Source organism: Acomys minous (assembly GCF_964271855.1).
Source record: "Acomys minous genome assembly, chromosome: 10".
Lineage (NCBI taxonomy): Eukaryota > Metazoa > Chordata > Mammalia > Rodentia > Muridae > Acomys > Acomys minous.
The window spans coordinates 72,984,811-73,003,423 of NC_140491.1; the positions used below are offsets into that span (position 1 = coordinate 72,984,811).

At 48.4% G+C, this 18,613-nt stretch overlaps 1 long non-coding RNA gene and 1 pseudogene across 2 annotated transcripts; one reads left to right on the plus strand and one right to left on the minus strand.

Moving 5' to 3' along the window:
* Positions 1-2,283: 2,283 nt before the first annotated feature.
* On the minus strand, positions 2,284-12,064 carry LOC311607677. Its single transcript, XR_014782697.1, has 3 exons — positions 11,864-12,064; positions 11,520-11,698; positions 2,284-2,839 (listed from the first exon to the last, which is right to left on the minus strand). It is a non-coding gene; the product is annotated as an uncharacterized lncRNA (long non-coding RNA).
* Positions 5,023-5,539, plus strand: LOC311607094 (large ribosomal subunit protein uL15-like; annotated as a pseudogene). Its single transcript has one exon. The product of its transcript is annotated as a large ribosomal subunit protein uL15-like (transcript).
* Positions 12,065-18,613: the final 6,549 nt, after the last annotated feature.

Genomic DNA, 18,613 nt, shown 5'->3' on the forward strand with positions numbered 1-18,613 from the left:
GATCCAATGTGGGGGTCACCATTCAAACATGATGTTGGACCACTCTCACCCCGAGCTTGTAGGCTCATTTTAAAGGCTTTTACGGGAATTCCTAAGGGGAGGGAGGGGGCTTAGGTAATCATTAGGCTAGAGAGCTGAGGCCGATTGGGTAAACATGGGCTGGGCGACGGCCAGGTCATGAGTACATCACAAGGCAGAAGAGTTCCAGGCCGGCAGTATATCTTTCTTAACCAATTATACCAGCAGTAAGAAGCCATCTTTAATTAACCTTATCTTTCTCTGGCCTGGTGGCTAGGCCATTTCTGGTTGGCTGCCTACTCTTTGCAGCATTTCCAGTGACTGCTGAACTGACCTCCGAAGAATGGAGGCCCAGGCCAGCTCTGAACTAACAGAAACTGAAGCTTGTTGCTAGACTTTATTTAACCAGGCCTCTCAGTCTCACTATGTAGCTCTGGCTTCCCTGGAACTCACTAGATGGATCAGACTGGCCTCAAACTTGCAGAGATCTGCCAGCCTTTGCTTGTGCTGAGATTAAAGGCATGTGCCACCATACCCAGGGTTTCCCCCAATGATTTTGTGTGCCTCTGAAGGTACTGTGGACTATAACCCTTGTGTCTACCATGCCTAATTGATAAAATGGCTCTGTCCAGAATCCCCAAAGAAAAGTTGAAGTTCATAGCATTTAAAACCTTCCATTGTAGACTGGTTCTGCCGCAGGAAAGTGAGATCTCATTGGAAAAATACATAGCAGCTTGCAAATCTGTTGCTTTAAAAAGGACTTTGGCCAGGCGCCCACCTTTAGTAGCAACACTTGAGAGGCAGAGACAGGCAGATCTCTGAGTTTGACGCCAGCCTGGTCAACAGAGTAAGTTCTGGGACCACCAGGGCTTCACAAAGAAACCCTGTCTAGAAAAACCAAACAAACAAAAAGACATTGATAGAAACCTCATTTTTGCACACATCATTTGATCTCTCAAGTTCTTGGTCTCTTCTCCAAAGTAAGGACGCAATATCTAATTCCCATGGGTCTTTATTAAAATTAAATGGACAATATATAAAAAATGCCTGGCATATTATACATTGGGAACAATTATTATATGGTATCCATAAGGCGCTGCTGACGTCTCTTCCAGCCCTGGAGGTCAGTGCTTTAATTCCCTGTGGTGGTTTAAGTAAGAATAGCGCCCCATAGGTCCATATAGGACATACAGAAGGCAGATATCGGCACCAGGGACTGGGCTATTACTGTGACAAGCCAGACCATCCATTCTGTCTGATAGAGGGATATGGAAGACTTTGGGACTTTGGACTAGAAAAGTGGTTGGACATTTTAAGTGGGACTTAATGGGCCATCCTGGCAGGAGCATGGAGGACAGAGCTGAGGGCAGTTTGATCTGTGAGGACCAGCTCAAGAAGTTTCAGAGAAGAATATTAGTAAGTGGCCTAGAGACCATTTTTGTGATATTTTGGTGAAGACTGTGGCCGTTTTCTGCCTTTGTCCTAAGTATTTGCTGGAGGGAAAACTGAAGAGTTAATGGATTAATGGCCGCAGCAGAGGAAATTTTAAAGATAGCGTGGTCTGGACTGTGTCACCTAGTTACTAGCGGTCACTCTTAAGCAGACCTACAATGAAAAGTAAGACCAGGAGAAACGCAGAATGTACAGTTTGCGGAGAAAAGGAGCACCAGGAAGGGTAATGGAGCCGAGAGCTAAGTCCGGTGCTCAAGGAGATGAAGTTTGAAAAACAGCCAGATGCCAAATGGAATAAAGGGAGTGGTTGCCCCAGGGCAAGAGCCCACCCGCTAGGCGTCCACCATGTGAAAGGAATTAAAGAAAAGCTTTAGCAGCGAAAAGCCATCAGCAGCAGAAAGCTGATGTAGACGTGTTGATGCTTGTTTTTAAACTCTATTTTATTTGGGGGTATTGATGCCTCTGCCTCCCTTCCACCAACCCCTTAACCCTGGGTAGGAGAAGGAATGTTAGTGGGGAGAGGGGGTGCAGACCCCTTTACCTCTCCCAGCTGTTTAGGGTCAATGGGGTTCTTTCGGGGCAATACCAGCCTTCATCAACAGCAGTCGCAGCAGGCGGTCTCCTCTGACCCACCGCGTCGAAGTGATTCTCTCCCTTTCCTCTGCTATTTATCTTCCTCAGAGTTCTAGGCCACGCCCGTATCCGTGCCTCATGAGACAGGCAGGCCCTTACCAGCTGGCAAAGACCACGCCCCCTCCCCCCCCCCACCCCCACCCCACCCTACCCCGCAAGAAAATTATCAGCTGTGGACAAACTAAAATCTCACACTTGGGATTAAAACAGAAACATATTTATATAACATAACTGTGTTTACAAAGAAACCAGAACTTCCAGCCAGGTGTGGTGGCGCACGCCTGGAATCCCAGCACTCGGGAGGCAGAGGCAGGCAGATCTCTGTGAGTTCGAGCCAGCCTGGACTACAAAGCAAATCCAAGGGCTGTTACACACAGAAACCCTGTCTTGGAAAAAAAAAAAGAAACAAAGAAACCAAAACTTCCATTACACAGATGTAACTGAACAAAGGGGCCATGTTCCAGCCCAAGTAAGCAGCAGAACTTGGCAGCTTCAGCCACATGGTTCTGGCTTTAGAGTCAAGGATACAAGAAATGGGTTGTGGAATTTCCCTTTTCAGCTAGGAAAGCCACTGGAGCCAGGCCTGTGTCAGGGGTGTCCCAGAGTGGAGGCCCACAGAGGCCATTGTGTGAAGCTCTGAAGTGAAGCCTGGATTGCCTTGCAGACACCAAGACGCTGACACGACAGAGTCGTGGAATACTGCTAAGGAGAGCAGCAGACCAGGTGTGGAACAAGCCTGAATAAGAGAATTGTGTTGCCGTCAGCAAGCCAGAGGAGTTGGAGCTCTGAAGAGTACTTTGACATCAGACATGGAGATGTAGAATTGGGAGCTTGTCCTGATAATTTTCAGTCTTGCTTCGGTCCATTTTTTTTTTCTCACTCTGCTCCCTTTTCTCCCTTGTGGAATGGTAATGTATATTCTGTGCCATTGTATGTTGCAAGTATGTAACCTGCTATTTAACTTTTGATTTTACAGGATGTTACAGTTAAGAGATTGACATGAGTCCCATGAGAGACTTTGTGGACTTTTTTTTCTTTTCCAAGACAGGGTTTCTTTGTGTCACCCTGGCTGTCCTGGACTCACTTTGTAGACCAGGCTGGCCTCAAACTCACAATGATCTGCCTGCCTCTGCCTCCCGAGTGCTGGGATTTAAGGGGTGAGCCACCACACCCGGCTCGACTTTGGACTTTTAAACAGTATTGAGACTGTCATAGACTATGGTGACTTTTGAAATTGGACTGAATACATTTTTTAGCATTGTGCTATAACAAGCCTATGGTGGCATGGAGTGAACTGTGGTGGTTTGAATAAGAGCAGCCCCCATAGACGCCTATATTTGAATGTGTAATCACCAGGGAGAGGCACGCTCTGAAAGGATTAGAAGGATTAAGAGTGGTGGCCTTGTCGGAATAGGTTTGGCCTTGTGGAAGAAGTGTGTCACTGAGAGTGAACTTTGGGGTTTCAAAACCCATGCCAATCCCCTCCCCCACTTCCCCCCACCCTCCCACCTACCCCCCCCTCTCTGATCAGGATGCAGTTCTCAAATACTGCTCCAGCGCCTGCCTATGTGCCTCCATGCTCTTTGCCATGATGATAAAGCACTAAACCTCTGAAACTGAAAGGAAGCCCCAATTAAATGGTTCCTTTTATAAGAGCTGCCTTGGTCAAGGTGTCTCTTCACAGCAATGACACAGTGACTGTTGGGGTTGGTCTGGTGCTATGTATGCTGATGCTAATTACTGGCCCCCTAGATCTGGTTGCCAGCCAGACCAGCACAATCTCATGTACACCTGTCTTCGTTGTGTAAAGTTTGCTCTACCTAATTTAAAGCTGATTGGTTAATAAAAATGCTGAAGCCTGTGACTTGGCAGAAGAGAGGGAGGCAGAGTTTAGTTTCCTGGGCAGGGGAGGATGGGAGAAGGAACAGAAGATGGAGAAAGAGGACGTGGCCTGATGGAGCAGATTGAGCCCAGAAAGAAGAACTTATTGGCAAGTAACTTGGGTTGTGTAGCTGAGAGATAGCTAAATAGCTTAGAGGGTTGGTATCTGCCCTGCTCCAGTGCTTTAGGCTTGTAAAATAAATCACAGACTCTGCGTGTCAGTTATTTCGGAAACTAACAGGGTTAAAGAAAACTGTTGCTGCTGCCAGGTTGTGGTGGCACACACCTTTAACCCCAGCACTTGGGAGGCAGAGGCAGGTGGATCTCTGCGAGTTCAAGGCCAGCCTGGTCTACAAAGCAAGTCCAGGACAGCAAAGGCTATCATAGAGAAACCCTGTCTCAAAAATCAAAAACAAAAACAAAACCAGAAAATTGTTGCTTTGTTAATTAGCTTCTTACAAATGACTAAGACAGTTATACTTTTTTTTATACTTAAATATAGCTTTAGTACATATTTTGACATTTTTTAAATCAAGGAAGTTTCTAGGCAGTTGTGGAACACTTACCAGGGTATGAGTTCCATCTTGAACACAGCAAAGGATAAAAAGTTTAAGCTTCCTTGATAACTAAGGGAGAAAGCTGAACATCAATTGTCGTTACTTGCCCAGGGACAAATTTATACCTAGCCAGAAAGTTTCTGTTTGTTACCTGAAGGGAAACCTTATGGTGTTACTGAACAATTATTACATACTAAGAACTATCAAAAAATAATTGTCTTACTCAGTTTCTTTAAACTTTTCTAGCTTTAATTGTATATGTATGAGTTAGCCTGTATGTCTGTGCACTATGTGCCTGCCTGGTGTCCACAGAGATCAGAAGGTACCAGACCCCTGGAACAGTTGGAATTACAGATGGTTGTGAGCTTCCCCATGTCCGCAACAACAACAAGTGCCCTTAACCTTTGAGCCATCTCTTCAGTCCCATTCTCACATAAGTTCTAAAACAGCTCTATGAAATGGTGTAAAATCCTCTTTCCTTTCTGCTGCCGCCATGCCATCCAGACTGAGGAAGACCCAAAATCTCTGGGGCCACGTAAGCCACGGGCACGGCCGCATCGGTAAGCACTGCAAGCACCCTGGGGGCCGCGGGAGTGCTGTAGGCAGGCATCACCACAGGATCAACTTCGACAAATATCACCCAGGTTACTTTGGGAAAGTTGGTATGAGGCACTACCACTTAAAGAGGAACCAGAGCTTCTGCCCAACTGTCAACCTGGATAAGCTGTGGACACTGGTCAGTGAGCAGACATGGGTCAATGCTGCAAAAAACAAGACCGGAGTTGCTCCCATCATTGATGTTGTGCGATCGGGACACTACAAAGTTCTGGGGAAGGGCAAGCTCCCTAAGCAGCCAGTCATTGTGAAGGCCAAATTCTTTAGCAGAAGAGCTGAAGAGAAGATAAGGGTGTTGGAGGTGCCTGTGTCCTGGTGGCTTAAAGCTGCCTGAGGAGGTTAATTAAATGCTAACATTTTCCATGAAAAAAAAAAAAAGAAAAGGTATAATGCCATATAGGCCTATAGTCATATAGGTAAAAATTGACAGTGTTGAGACAGGAGCTGGCAGAGCATAACTTCAGAGTTCCAACTAACTGAGCTCTACCTGCAGTTCTTCCTCAGTTGCCTGGAGGTCTGGACTGTAGCTTTCAACAGAAACACTGTTGCAAATGAAGAGTGCCAGGGGGATGTGCCAAGCAAAGAAGTTTAAGATTGTTAAATAGTTATTTCTTGTAACAGACCCTAGAATTTCTAAAGTTAAGGCCCAATGTATAATCAAGGGCTATCTTGCCAAACATCTGTCAGCGCGTCCACTTACCTCTTTTAAAAAGTTGTTTCTTTGTAATGAAAGGTATACACACAGTGTTTATAGGGGCACTGTAATAGCAAAGGACTAAAAATGAAAATAACGGTTACAGCAAATTATAGTGCATCCATATTGTAGAATATTACACAGCTCTTTAAAAAGGTGAGTCGCTTATGTAATGGATACTGGGAAGCATCTTTCCTGTCATGCAAGAACTACAGCTATGGCCAAACCCGAAAATACAAGTCCTCAAAAAGTCTATATTTTACATGCAAAGAGCCACCAGCGGCTGGAACCATCGGCTTCTAGCAAAGGGTTTGAATATCTATTATTCAAGATGTCGATATTGTTCCCCGAACCACCCACATCCACTCCACGGCTTCCTCCATCCTTAGCCCCTGTCATAGATGCTACCCACAGACACGTACCATCAGCACTGCTCAGTAGAAAGATGGGCTGGAGAAAGGAGAGGAAAAATGGAAAATGCAGTGGTGAGGGGCCCTCCTTCCATTCTCTCCACAGGGGCGCATATCCCCTTCTAGAGTTAAGGGAGGGGCTCCATGTCATCAACAAAGACTGGGTGTGCCTGTCGCAAGAGTGGACGGGCTATCCCAGGGTATCTGTTCAGACAGCAGACTTAACAGATCTAGTCTGCCCAATTGTCGCTTGCAGTGGTGGAGGGAGTCAGCCTAGCAGGGACTAGTGGGATGGGAGCGGAAAGTATAGAAGGAGGGCAACTTAAACTGCTTGCATCTCTCCTACCCCACTTCCTACCCCACTTCCCTGTCCCGCAATGGGATGTGATCGGAGGGCTGAAGTAGAAGCAGTGGAGCCCACTGTCAATTGAACAATACAGCAGATACACAGGAGTCACCCGTTCCCAGGGGAGGCCTCTAGGACCCCCTTGGAACTGAGTCATCGCCACCCACCTGGTCTTGTTTTACTATCATTTATGTATTTTCTTTTGTAAGAAAAAAAAAAGTTTGTTTGGGTTTTTTGTTTGTTTGTTTGTTTGTTTGTTTGTTTTTGAGACAGGGTTTCTCTGTGTAGCCCTGGCTGTCCTGGACTTGCTTTGTAGACCAGGCTGGTCTCGAACTCACAGTAATCCACTTGCCTCTGCCTCCTGAGTGCTGGGATTCAAGGCATGTACCACCACACCCGGCTGAAAAATAAAGACTTTATTCTGTATCCCATCTCAAAATATAAACAATTAGTCATTTTCATATCTACTGGGTTGGTTTGTTTGGTTGGTTGGTTTTTGGTTTTTCAAGACAGGGTTTCTCTGTGTACCCTTGGCTGTCCTGGACTTACTCTATAAACCAGGCTAGCCTTGAATTTACAGAGATCCACCTGCTTCTGCCTTCGAGTGCTGAAATTAAAGGCATGCACCACCATGCCTGGCTACTGTTCTTATTAAAGCCAAATTAATACAACTTTTTATCATTCATTTTATTTTATTTATTTATTTATTTTTTATTTTTTTGGTTTTTCGAGACAGGGTCTCTCTGTTTAGCCTTGGCTGTCCTAGACTCACTTTGTAGACCAGGCTGGCTTTGAACTCACAGCGATCCGCCTGCCTCTGCCTCCCAAGTGCTGGGATTAAAGGCGTGTGCCACCACCGCCCGGCCCTATCATTCATTTTATAATCTTAATTTTGTTGCCTACTTTTCCTCATATGTTTACAACTTTGGGTTCATGAGCTTATATTGGATTGCAGATGTGTTTTTTCTCCCTCCCCTCTCCCTTCCGCCTCCCTCCCTCCCTCTCTCTTCCCTCCCAGTCTTTCCCTTCCCCCGCTTTTTGTCTGGTAGTATTGGGTTGGCACCAATCCAGAATCAGATATTAAAATATCACCATTGCAGTGCCTTAGAAGATATTGAATACCAGAATTTATACAATTTGTAATCTGAATTGGATGCCATATGTCAGTGCTACTTAATCAAAAACAAATGTATTTTTAAGTGTAGTTGATTAACTCTCAGGGATGCATAATAAGTAAAAATAAACAAAGAGCAAAACAAACAAAAACACTAGTTCAGGTAAAGAAAAAAATAAATAGTGTGCTTCAAAATTTAGCAGGGTGACAAGCAAGTTAAAATCAACTTCATGGGACCTTTTAGTTTCTAGTCTAACAGAACTGGAAAAGGACTCGAATGCTCAAGCGATGCCCAGTGTGGCACAGGTCTCCTGCAGCCTGCAGATCAAGATGTAGCGCTCTCAGCTCCCTCTCCAGCACCATGTCTGCCTGCGTGCCGCCATGCTTCCCGCCATGTTGGTAACGGACTAAACCGCTGAAACTTTTAGAGGCCTCAGAACTGACCTTGAGAGATGTGGAAGATGGTGTTGGAAGATCTTGGCATTCTCCAGAAGGTCAGCCAAGGGGATCGGGAGAGAAGATGGCAATAGAGATCAGCACCTTCAGCCATCAAGTCTGAAGCAAGCAGTCACTGAGCCAAGGGGCACGGTCAAGAGGCAAAGTGCATCTTAGGCTCCCATACCTGGTCCCATTCACTTAGAACCCCTTTCTTCTATGGGTAATTAATTTATAACCTAAGGCCTTGCACAAGCTGGGCAGAGGCTCTACCACTGATCCGCATTTCCAGCCCTTTATTTTTCTACAGTGTCTGACTAAATTGCCCAGGTTGGCCTTGAACTTTTGATTCTTCTCCCTTATGAGAGGTTGGGACTAAAGGCCTGTGCCATCAGACCTGGCTCACTGTAAGAAAGCCGGGTGCGGTGACGCATGCCTTTAATCCCAGCACTCATGAGGCAGAAGCAGAGGCAGGCAGAGCTCTGTGAGTTCGAGGCCAAGCCCGGTCAACAGAGTGAGTCCAGGACAGCCTGACTCCTGCCACACTGCCACAGATACACAGAGGCATGCCTGTAGCCATGCCCTGGGACACCAGCAGAGGCAGTCACCCAGAGCCCCACCAGCAGTATGGCCCATCTGCAGCAGGAGCCACTACAACATATACTACATGTGGTGGACAGATGGGAGAGAAGGGGACGTGGGACAGTTGGAGCATTATGAAGAAAGATTGAGCTGGAGAAGAGACGAAGGAGAGGAGTAGCCTGCTGTGTGTAACCACCCCTGCCACCTGAGGTGAAGTCTTAGCCCACGTTGCTGCTGAAGGCTGTGTCTCGGTCCGTGGCCATGCAGTGGTGGTAGTTGGTGTTGATGCCCGTGGCTCATATCACCATAAGAAAGCATGGGGATATGCCTGGTCTGACCAGCCATCTGGGACCACACAGATGTCCAAGGCCAGTGCAGAACTGGCCACACCCCCTCATTGGCTGTGGTACTCTGGAGAGCTGGCCCTACCTCTCACCATTGGTAGCATTTGGGAGAGTGGGTCCTGCACCTTGACTGGGCAGCACAGTGGAGCTGGCCCTGGTAGCAGGGGCACAGGAGAGCCAGTCACAAGGGCACGAGCATCGGAGTGCTGGCTCTGCCATTCATCTGCCATGAGGTAGAGTGGGTGAGGGAGTGATGTACTCCTTCACCTTTGCCCTTCACTAGTTGATATAGTAGAAAGGCTAGAGAGCCGACCCCCCAAGGTCATAAGATGGGGAGAGCTAGCTCTGAGTCTCACTGGCTGTAGCACTCAGGAGAGCGGGGCCCTGTGCCTCCCTGGGGCAACACAATGGTGAAGGCATGGGTGAGCCAACCCCCAGGATGTGAGAGTGGGAGAGCTGGCCGAGCCCCTCAACAGCTGTAGTACTTGGCAGAGTGGGTCCTGGTGCCTCAACTGGACAATGAGGCTGACTCTGGAGGAGTGGGTGAGGGTGAGCCGGCCCCCAGGGCATGAGAATTTTCGAAAGAGCTGATCCTGCCTCCTGTTGATGGTGGCACTGGGTGGCCTAGCTGGAGCAGTGCTGGAGAGCTCGCCGTGGTGGTGCAGATGCAGCAGAGCCAGCAGGCTGACCAGCTCAGCTACCACCCGGTCCCAGATCCAGGGCTTTGAGTTGGTCCATCCCCAAACCTACATCATCTGTGAACTGTGGACCATGTGAAAGGGCCTGTCCTGCTGATCTAAAGCTGCAGGATCTCCATGACGCAGGGCAACAACAGGATAACCAGGAGGAGGCCCAGTGAGGAGCCAATATTGATGGTGTCACAGAAGCCAGAGGCCTTGAACCAGACCAGTCCTCATTGCTTTGAACATTTGCAAGTGAGGACGGGTGGATAGCGGGGTATACTGTGGGGCACACCGTGACACACTGCAGATTTCTGTGCTTTGTTTTGTTTAACCTGTGCGTGCGTGCGTGCGTGCGTGCGTTTTATTTTCTTTCTCGGGGGAATTGCAAAGGCAGAGAGAGGCGGATACAAGGGGATGGGAGATGGGTGGGACTCGGGTGCATGATGTGAAACTCACAAAGAACCAATAAGAAAGTTTCCTTTTAAGGACTCAATTCAGTTAACAGTCACTAAAGAATGGTGTACTCTATCCATACAGCTGCATAAAAAGTCAAAAGAGAAATATTCTATCCGTTAACAAAACTGCCTCCCATCTCCGCACACTTTACACCGACTCTAAAATAAGGTCCGCTGTGGCCATCACTTATGACAGTGTGACATCTGAAAGCTGTCCCACAACAAACAAGAAACCCAAAGAAGATTAAAAAACCACACTTAAAATGTTTAAGAAAAACCCAAAGACTGCAGCCTTAGTTTTTCTCTGACGTTGGATCTGATAGCCATTTCTCTGGCTGACCACAGAAGTGGGTGGTTCCAATGCAGAGTCATGTTGAAGAGGGGGGCGGGGGAGCGGGTGGCGATGGGCATATGTTGGACTAAGAGTTGGTTCACTGTGGCCAAATGAGCCACCTGTGACATTCATATGGAAACACGCCTGCTGAAAAACAGACTCAACTCTTTAATTGCATCCTCCAAAGAGGCACTACTTAGTAACAAGGAACACAGAATATGGCGGTTTGACATGTTTCTCTATTGCCTTGCACATTTAACTGAGCATTTAAATAAGGATAAGGGATAAGCTCAGTGGCCAAGCACTTTTCCTAGCATGGGTGAAGTTCTGAGCTCCACCCCCAGAACTGCAAAACGATAGGAGGGGGGAGGGGGAGGAGGAAGAAGAGGAGGGGGAGAGGAAGAGGGGAAAGAAGAGAAGAAGAAGAGAAAGAAAAGGAAGGAGGAAAATAAGAGGAAGAAGAGGGAGGAGGAGGAAAGACTTTAGAAACATGCATGGGTGATGTGACACAACTGTTGAAGCCCCTGGCAACGGTCCTGATGGGGCAAAGGTAGAGGTAAGCGTTGTCAGGAACACAGATCTGTTTGAGCTTACCGTTAGCCAGTAGTCTCGCTCAGCGATGGCAGAGGAGAGGCTGCTGGTTCTGAGAGGACAGGCAGCCTGCACACCAGCATACTAGAATCAGTTTCCCTGTCCCTGAGCCCCCCGACCCCGACCCAGGGTGCTGATGTGAGTGAGTGCCAGAACACAGAGGGGGCTGTGTTGTAAGATAAGAGCCTTGAGCTTAGAAAAAATCATCATCATTATTATTTTATTATTGAAAGTAACACTTAACTTTGCTGAGCCTCCACTGTAACATGGAATTTCAGCTCCACCCCATCCCTGAACTATTATTGTTCAGATAAGTGAGAAAGCAGAACATTCTGACAATGTCTGGAACATTCTAAGCATTCAGAAAATCTTCACCTCTTTATTTGTCCTTAGTTGATTTCCTCACATGAGCCAAGCGAGTTTTTTTGGTTTTTCTGTTTGTTTATTTGTTTTGGCTTTTCGAGGTGGATCTCTGTGAGTTCAAGAACAGCCTAGTCTACAGAGTGAGTTCCAAGATAACCAGGGCTGTGCAGAGAGACTCTGTCTTGAAAAACCTAAAGAAAGAAATAAACAAATATTAAAAATAAATGTCCGTGTGCACATGTGTCTGTGTGTGAGCATGTATATAAGTGGAGGTGCAGACAAGGGCCAGAAGAAGGCCCAAGGTGGCTGCTGGCAAACAACCTTGGGTCCTCTAGAAGAGCAGCAAGTGGTTTTACCTCCTGAGACATCTTGCTAGCACCTTCAAGTGCATATTTAGGCCTCTTCCAGAGCCCTGCACGCCTCCCTCCTCTCTCATGTTGGGAAGCTTCTAGGATCCCATTTGTGTTAGAAGATTTGGGTTCCGAGACTACAACCAAGACGCTTTATTGCCTCTCCGCGCCCCGCCCCCAACCAAAAGCTTCTGTCTGGTGGCTCAGAATATTTACAGTGTCTTCCCAGAAGCTGTACACAGCACTTTCTGCTCACACCCCACAGATGAGTCACCTGATCACAAGGCAGGCTAACTTGCAAGGCAGGCTGGGGACTCAGTCTTCAATCCCTGAGACACACCCACATCTGCCACTCCACACTCCTTTGCCTAAGAAGTCACTGAGAGTAAAATAACCTAAGGGAGATGGCATTTGAGCCCTGAGACCATCGCGCTCGGTGGGGGTGGGGGTGACGGTGACGGTAGTCATGGGCTGGGGTTGGTGGTCAGTGGTAGAGCTTGAAGTCTTTCCCACCAGGGTAATTCCCCATTGCCCTCAGGCTACCCCTTTGGGGGCTCTCTGCAGAACTGTAAGTCAGCAGCTTCTCTTTGTATTGCCCGGGTTCTGAGCTTCTGGAGGAAATGAAACATAGAGAAGCAGGGGCGGGGTGTGGGGGGGGTGTGGGGTGGGGAGGTGGGAGGTGGAGGGGGCGGGGGGGATTGGGTTGCTGACCCAGCCTGGTTGAAGAAGAGGATATTCAATCTAGCAGCAGAAACGCACCCACCAGAGAACCCCAGCCCTGGGCTGCGAAGACCAAGGCAAGTTCCCCAAATGGCGAACAGGTCCAGGACCGTGCTGAGCACGGCCATGCAGTCTCAAATTTAGCAGACAAATCAGTCCCTCATCTCCCCAAGAATATATGAAACAGGAGAGGGAGCAGGAAGGTCCTCAGGGGGGAAAAAAATCCTTTCCCAACGGAAACAAGAACTAGAGATGATAAACAGAAAAGGGGCTTAGAAATGGCAGACCAAGCAAGTCTGTAAAAGTCCCCGAAGCAGCAGGTCAGAAGTGATCCAATGTCACACTTGGATTATTTGAGCTCAGCCTTCCCTCTCTGTAGTTCTGAGGCCTTGGACAAACTCCTTGAGGAACTTCACTTCCTTGGCTGCAAAACAACACAGGAGTGGTATCAAAGGCCTGTGGTGGTGATGGGCTAAAACGAGGCAAAGCACGCAAAGCTCCTAGCACGGGACCTGGCAGGGCGTGGAGGCCTGGCTGTCCTGGAATTCGAGAGAGACCAGAAGGATGTTGAAGAGACATATAAACAGGGCAAGAGGGAAGATGGGAAAGAGTGGGAATAAGGTATCTATAGGCTTGTGTGTCTGAAACGCTGGCTAACATTTGCGACAGCCTCAGCAGGATCTTCCATATTCCTTGGCACATACACACACACACACACACACACACACACACACACACACACTCAGAGACAAGTCCCCCCCCCCCAAGACAGGGTTTCTCTGTGTAGCCTTGACTATCCTGGACTCACTCTGTAGACCAGGCTGGCCTTGAACTCAAGGAGACAGTGTTGTTGAGCCTGAAGTCACAGTGCTCTGTCTCAGGAGTAGATCTCGCTTCCGTAGATGTGTTGGGAAAGGCTGGGTTTTTCTGTGTGACACGTGAAACCATCCCCAATCCCAGTGCTTGTAACAACTACAAACACTTATTTCTTGCCCTCCCCTGTGCCCATAATGTGGCAGCTACTTCCCAGTGCCATGCCGTCTTTACTCCAGGACACAGGTGGCACACTCTGTGTCTGTTTCTGGAACATTGCCAGACTTCATGGGGAAAAGGCCAGCAAACAAACTGAGCTCTCAGGCTTCTCTCTAAAGCAGCACAAGTCACATTGTGGTGGCCTAAAGTTGAGAGAGTTACCTTATATAATTCTCCTGCAGAAAGATGGACATACATAGACAGCATTCCAGCCTGCCACAATTGACTCCGTCCCCACCCAGTCACAACCAAGAGCCAGGAGCCAGGTGGTTGCCAAGAGCTGCCCTCTGTAAAACAGGCGCAACAGTATCTGTTCTATGAACCTAACAGAGAATGGTTGAGACTTTACATGAGAAGTGTAGATATAAGGGTGTTTCGTGAACTCTAAAGTCCAAACGCCTCAGAGGGACTTTCCTTATCACTCTGAATATTGAGAGAGATAATAGTGATTTTGTCTGTCTTTCTTTGGTTTTCAGGACAGGGTTTCCCCATGTAGCCCTGGCTGTCCTGGAACTCACTCTGTAGACCAGGCTGGCCTCGAACTCAGATCCACCTGCCTTCCTAGCATTGGGATTAAAGGGGTGCATCACTAGGCCTGGATAACATGTAATTTTTCCACCTCATCCTCTCTCTGCACCTAAAAAAAGAGTCTTTGACCATGTTAGTGCGTAGTGTCACACTTAGTTAAGCACTTTGTCCTGGTCAAACCTCAGGAGGATGCTACAAATGCCACTGAGGCCATTCACAGGCAGATAGGTACCCAGATGCAGTGCCGTGTTATTCAGTCACATACCCAAAAACATAGATAAGAAATAAAGAGATACTTAGCAGCAGTCCGGAGCCTAAGCGCAGACGCTATTGCTTCATGGGTACAGAGTTTCAGTCTTCGGTGATGAAGGATCTCTAAAGTAGAACAGTGGTGACGGTTGCACAACTGTGTTGTCTACTCAGCACCACTAAGGCATACACTTAAAAGATGTTTAAATGAGCGCCAGGCGTGGTGGCACGCGCCTTTAATCCCAGCACTTGGGAGGCAGAGGCAGGGGGATCGAGGTGAGTTCGAGGCCAGCCTGGACTACAAAGCGAGTCCAGGACAGCCAAGGTTACACAGAGAAAGCCTGTCTCAAAAAACAAAAACAAACAAACAAACAAAAAGATGTTTAAGTGGGGCCCAGGGAGATGGCTCAGTCAGTAACCTGCTGACCATGCGTTCTAGATTGCTTTCTGATGCTGTGATAAACACGATGACACAAAGCAGCTTAGGAAGGAAGGGGTATGTCAGCCTATGCTTCCGGGTCATGGTCCACCATGGAGGGAACGGAAGCAGGAACTGGAATAGAAACCATGAAATCGCTGTTTTTGACTTATTCTCTAGTTTATACTTGGCTGGATTTTTTTTTCCAAGAGAGGGTTTCTCGGTGTAGCCTTGGATGTTCTGGACGTGCTTTGTAGACCAGGCTGGCCTCGAACTCACAGCGATCCACCTGCCTCTGCCTCCTGAGTGCTGGGATTACAGGCGTGGACCACTATGCCTGGCTTCAGCTAGCTTTCTTTTACAGCCAAGGCCGACCTCCCCAGGGCTCTGCTGCCCAAAATGGGCTGGCTCCTCCCACATCAATCACGAGACAAGACAATCCGTCAGAGATACAAGACAATCCCTCAGAGACACACTGGCTGAGGGCAAGTATAATCTGCACAATTGCTTATTTGAAGTTTTCCCTTCCCAAGAGTGCCGCATTGACAGTAAAAATTAGCCAGCACATCCTGTAAAATGAGGGCCTGTGTTCCATCCCCAGCACCCACGTAAAAAACTGGCTGTGAGCTGGGCATGGTGGCCACACCTTTAATCCTAGCACTCGGGAGGCAGAGGCAGCGGAATTGCTGTGAGTTTGAGGCCAGCCTGGTGTACAAAGCAAGTCCAGGACAACAAAAGCTATACAGAGAAACCCTGTCTCGAAAAACCAAAAAAGAAGCACTTAAAAAACAACAACAACAACAACAACAACAAAAAACTGGCTGTGGTGGTGTGTATACTTTTGATCCCAGCGTTGGGCGTGCGCAGACAGACGGATCTGGCCAATTTCACCTAGGCAGTGAATTCCAGGCTAGTGAAAGATCCTGTCTCAAAGACCAGAGTGGATGGCACCAAAGGTTGTCCTCTGAATTCCACATGCGCCTGCACGTACACACCTGTGTGCGTGTGCGCATGTGCACGTGCACGAGGAGGTTGGTAGCAGAGGAACATACATGCACACACACACACACACACACACACAGAGGGAGAGAGAGAGAGAGAGAGAAAGAGAGAGAGAGAGAGAGAGAGAGAGAGACCCACATGCATATACACACTCAGAGTTAAAAATGACAAACATTATATTCTACTACACCAAAAAGTGCATTGTAGCAAAAACTTTTTTTTTAATTTGAAAAATACCCCCAAATCTTCAAGACTTAGGTAATCGTGCTCACAAAACAGATCCTGTGACCACCATGTGATTTACTGATGGCTTTTAAAACCTGTTATTCCAACAAACAGTAGCTTCCAGGTGTACCTGTTGCTGATTAACTAGGGCCCAGGGCGTGAGGAGGAGGTAACCTGAATAAACCGTGAAATGAGACAGGGGTTTGAGGAGCATCAGAAGCCGGCTGGGACCCTGTGGAAGTTGCTTCCCTTCTCTGGGCCTCAGTTTCCCTAAGTGGAATGTGAAGAGATTAGTTGAACCCAGGCTGCAGCCCATTCCCACATTCCTCTGCCCTGGGGCCACAGGGTTTTCTCCAGGTTCAGGTGAATGAGGCTCTGTCCCCCTCTGCTTTCCCCCTCTCAACACCCCTCCAACCGGAAATAACTACAACAACAACAACAACAACAACAACATATGGCAGCCATTTTGAAGGACTTATAGCTTGGTGGGTGGCTTGGGGAATTTGTTTATTTGATTTGGTTTGATTTTTCGAGACAGAGTTCCTCTGTGTAGCCTTTGCTATCCGGGACTGGCTTTGTAGACCGGGCTGGCCTCGAACTCACAGAGATCCGCCTGCTTCTGCCTCCCTGAGTGCTGGGATTAGAAGTGTGCGTCACCAGGCCTGGCTCGTTTTTAAAGTTTTAAAACAAAACCACTGGCCGGGTACAGGGGTGCACAGCTTTAATCCCAGCACTCAGGAGGAAGAGGCAGGTGGATTTCTATGAGTTCGTGCCCAGCCTGGTCTACAAAGCTAGTCTAGGACGGCGAAGGCTACACAGAGAAATCCTGTTTCAGGTGGGAAAAAAAAACCAAACCAACAACAACTTTAAAAACAGAGAGATAAAGAAATCTCTGCTGGTGCTGATGCCCTCTGCTCTTTGCTGATAAGCTTGTGAGGTGCAGCTGGAGAGGCCCTGGGCTGACAGGACCTTGCCTCTCTCTGATGAGAAGAAGGGCTGGCCTCCGACAGAGGCACTTGTCTCCTCAGTGCCACTCAGGCCCCTCTGGGCACACTTTGTGTTTTTCTACTCCGATGTAGTAACTGGTAGACCCAGAAGAGGCCACGGTCACATTGTAAATTAAGTTTCTGTTGTGCTGATAAGGACACAGATCCCAGCAGCCACACAGCAAGCCTCTCAAATTGAGACTAGATAGTGGATTTTAGACTTATTTCCTGCTTCCTCCTGTTCTAACGGCAGCTCATCCGTTCTAAGGCTCAAGCAAGTGTCTTAATCTCTCTGAGCTTTGCGTTTGCTCACCTGTGGAATAAAGGGGTCCCGCGTTGACTGAGTTGGTGGTAAGGGTCCCCTGCTCTATCGGGTTTTATCAGGGTTTCCAGGTTCTGCTCTCCTTTCTAGAAACGAGACGCACCGCCGCCCCCTCGCCCCAACCCCCGCCTCCTCCCGCGCTCCTGGGGGCCGAAGAGCATCCTCCAAGACTGTGCAGGCAGTGCCTCAGTGGAGGCGAAGACCCAGCTGTGTTAGGACCGCCGGAGAACTGTGTGTGCTCAGACGAACTCAGACTCAGATAGAACTAACGTTAATGCATCGTTGCATTAAAAACTTCGCGCTGGGCGGTGGTGGCGCACGCCTTTAATCTCAGCACTCGAGAGGCAGAGGCAGGCGGATCCCTGTGAGTTCGAGGCCAGCCTGATCTAAAGTGCGAGTCCAGGACAGCCAGGGCTACACAGAAAAACCCTGTCTCGAAAAACAAAAACAAACAAAAAAACTCTCTTCGCAAATCCACCCTTTTCTCCCCGCAGCGCTGCGACCTAGCAGGAAGTTAATTTTTGGAAGCAGAGATGATGGGGAAAGCATGATGGGAGGAAGCCGCCCCGTTATAAGCCTCCTTGCCTGCGCCCCAGCAACCTACTTCCTCCAGCCAGGCCCCACTGCCCAGAAGCCCCCACTCTCTACCCAAATGGCACTGCCAGCTGGGAGCCAAGAGTTCAGACACATGCAAACCATAGCAATTCTCTCCCTCGTGCCTTAGGCTTGCCAGAGATGGCAACAGAAGTGAAAGAGAAAGGGAGGGTGAAGGAAACTGAATTTCTTCCTGCCGACATTTTGCACCACCACCCCCCCCCCCCGTTTTGCTTTTTTTTTTTTTTACTTCTTCCACACTGCAGAGAGAGGCCAGTTCAGGTAAGTGTGCTGCGTTTTGCTGTTGTTAAGTACGGACATGATGTAAAAATCAAAACACAAAGCAGATTGAGTCAGTATCTGGACCCAGACCAGCTGGGCTTCTCAGAGCAGGCAGCCGTCTTCGTACCGTCTCGGGTGTGGGACGGCAGCCGAGACCACTGTCTTCCAAAACCGAGTTAAACCTCCCTGTTCCCCTGGCTACTCCTGCCTCTAGTCAATTCTAAAGTTAAAATGGAAAAGCCAGGGAAGCACAGCATTTCAGGCCTTCTCCACAAGAGGGCGGCGAGTGTCCGTGCCATGGGTCCGCTCTGCAGCCAGCCAGCCCTACCCGAGGCCGCTGGGCCCGTTTTGTGGTGCAAGCGCACACCTTGTTTGGCAGCTGTGTTTCCCGGAGTCTC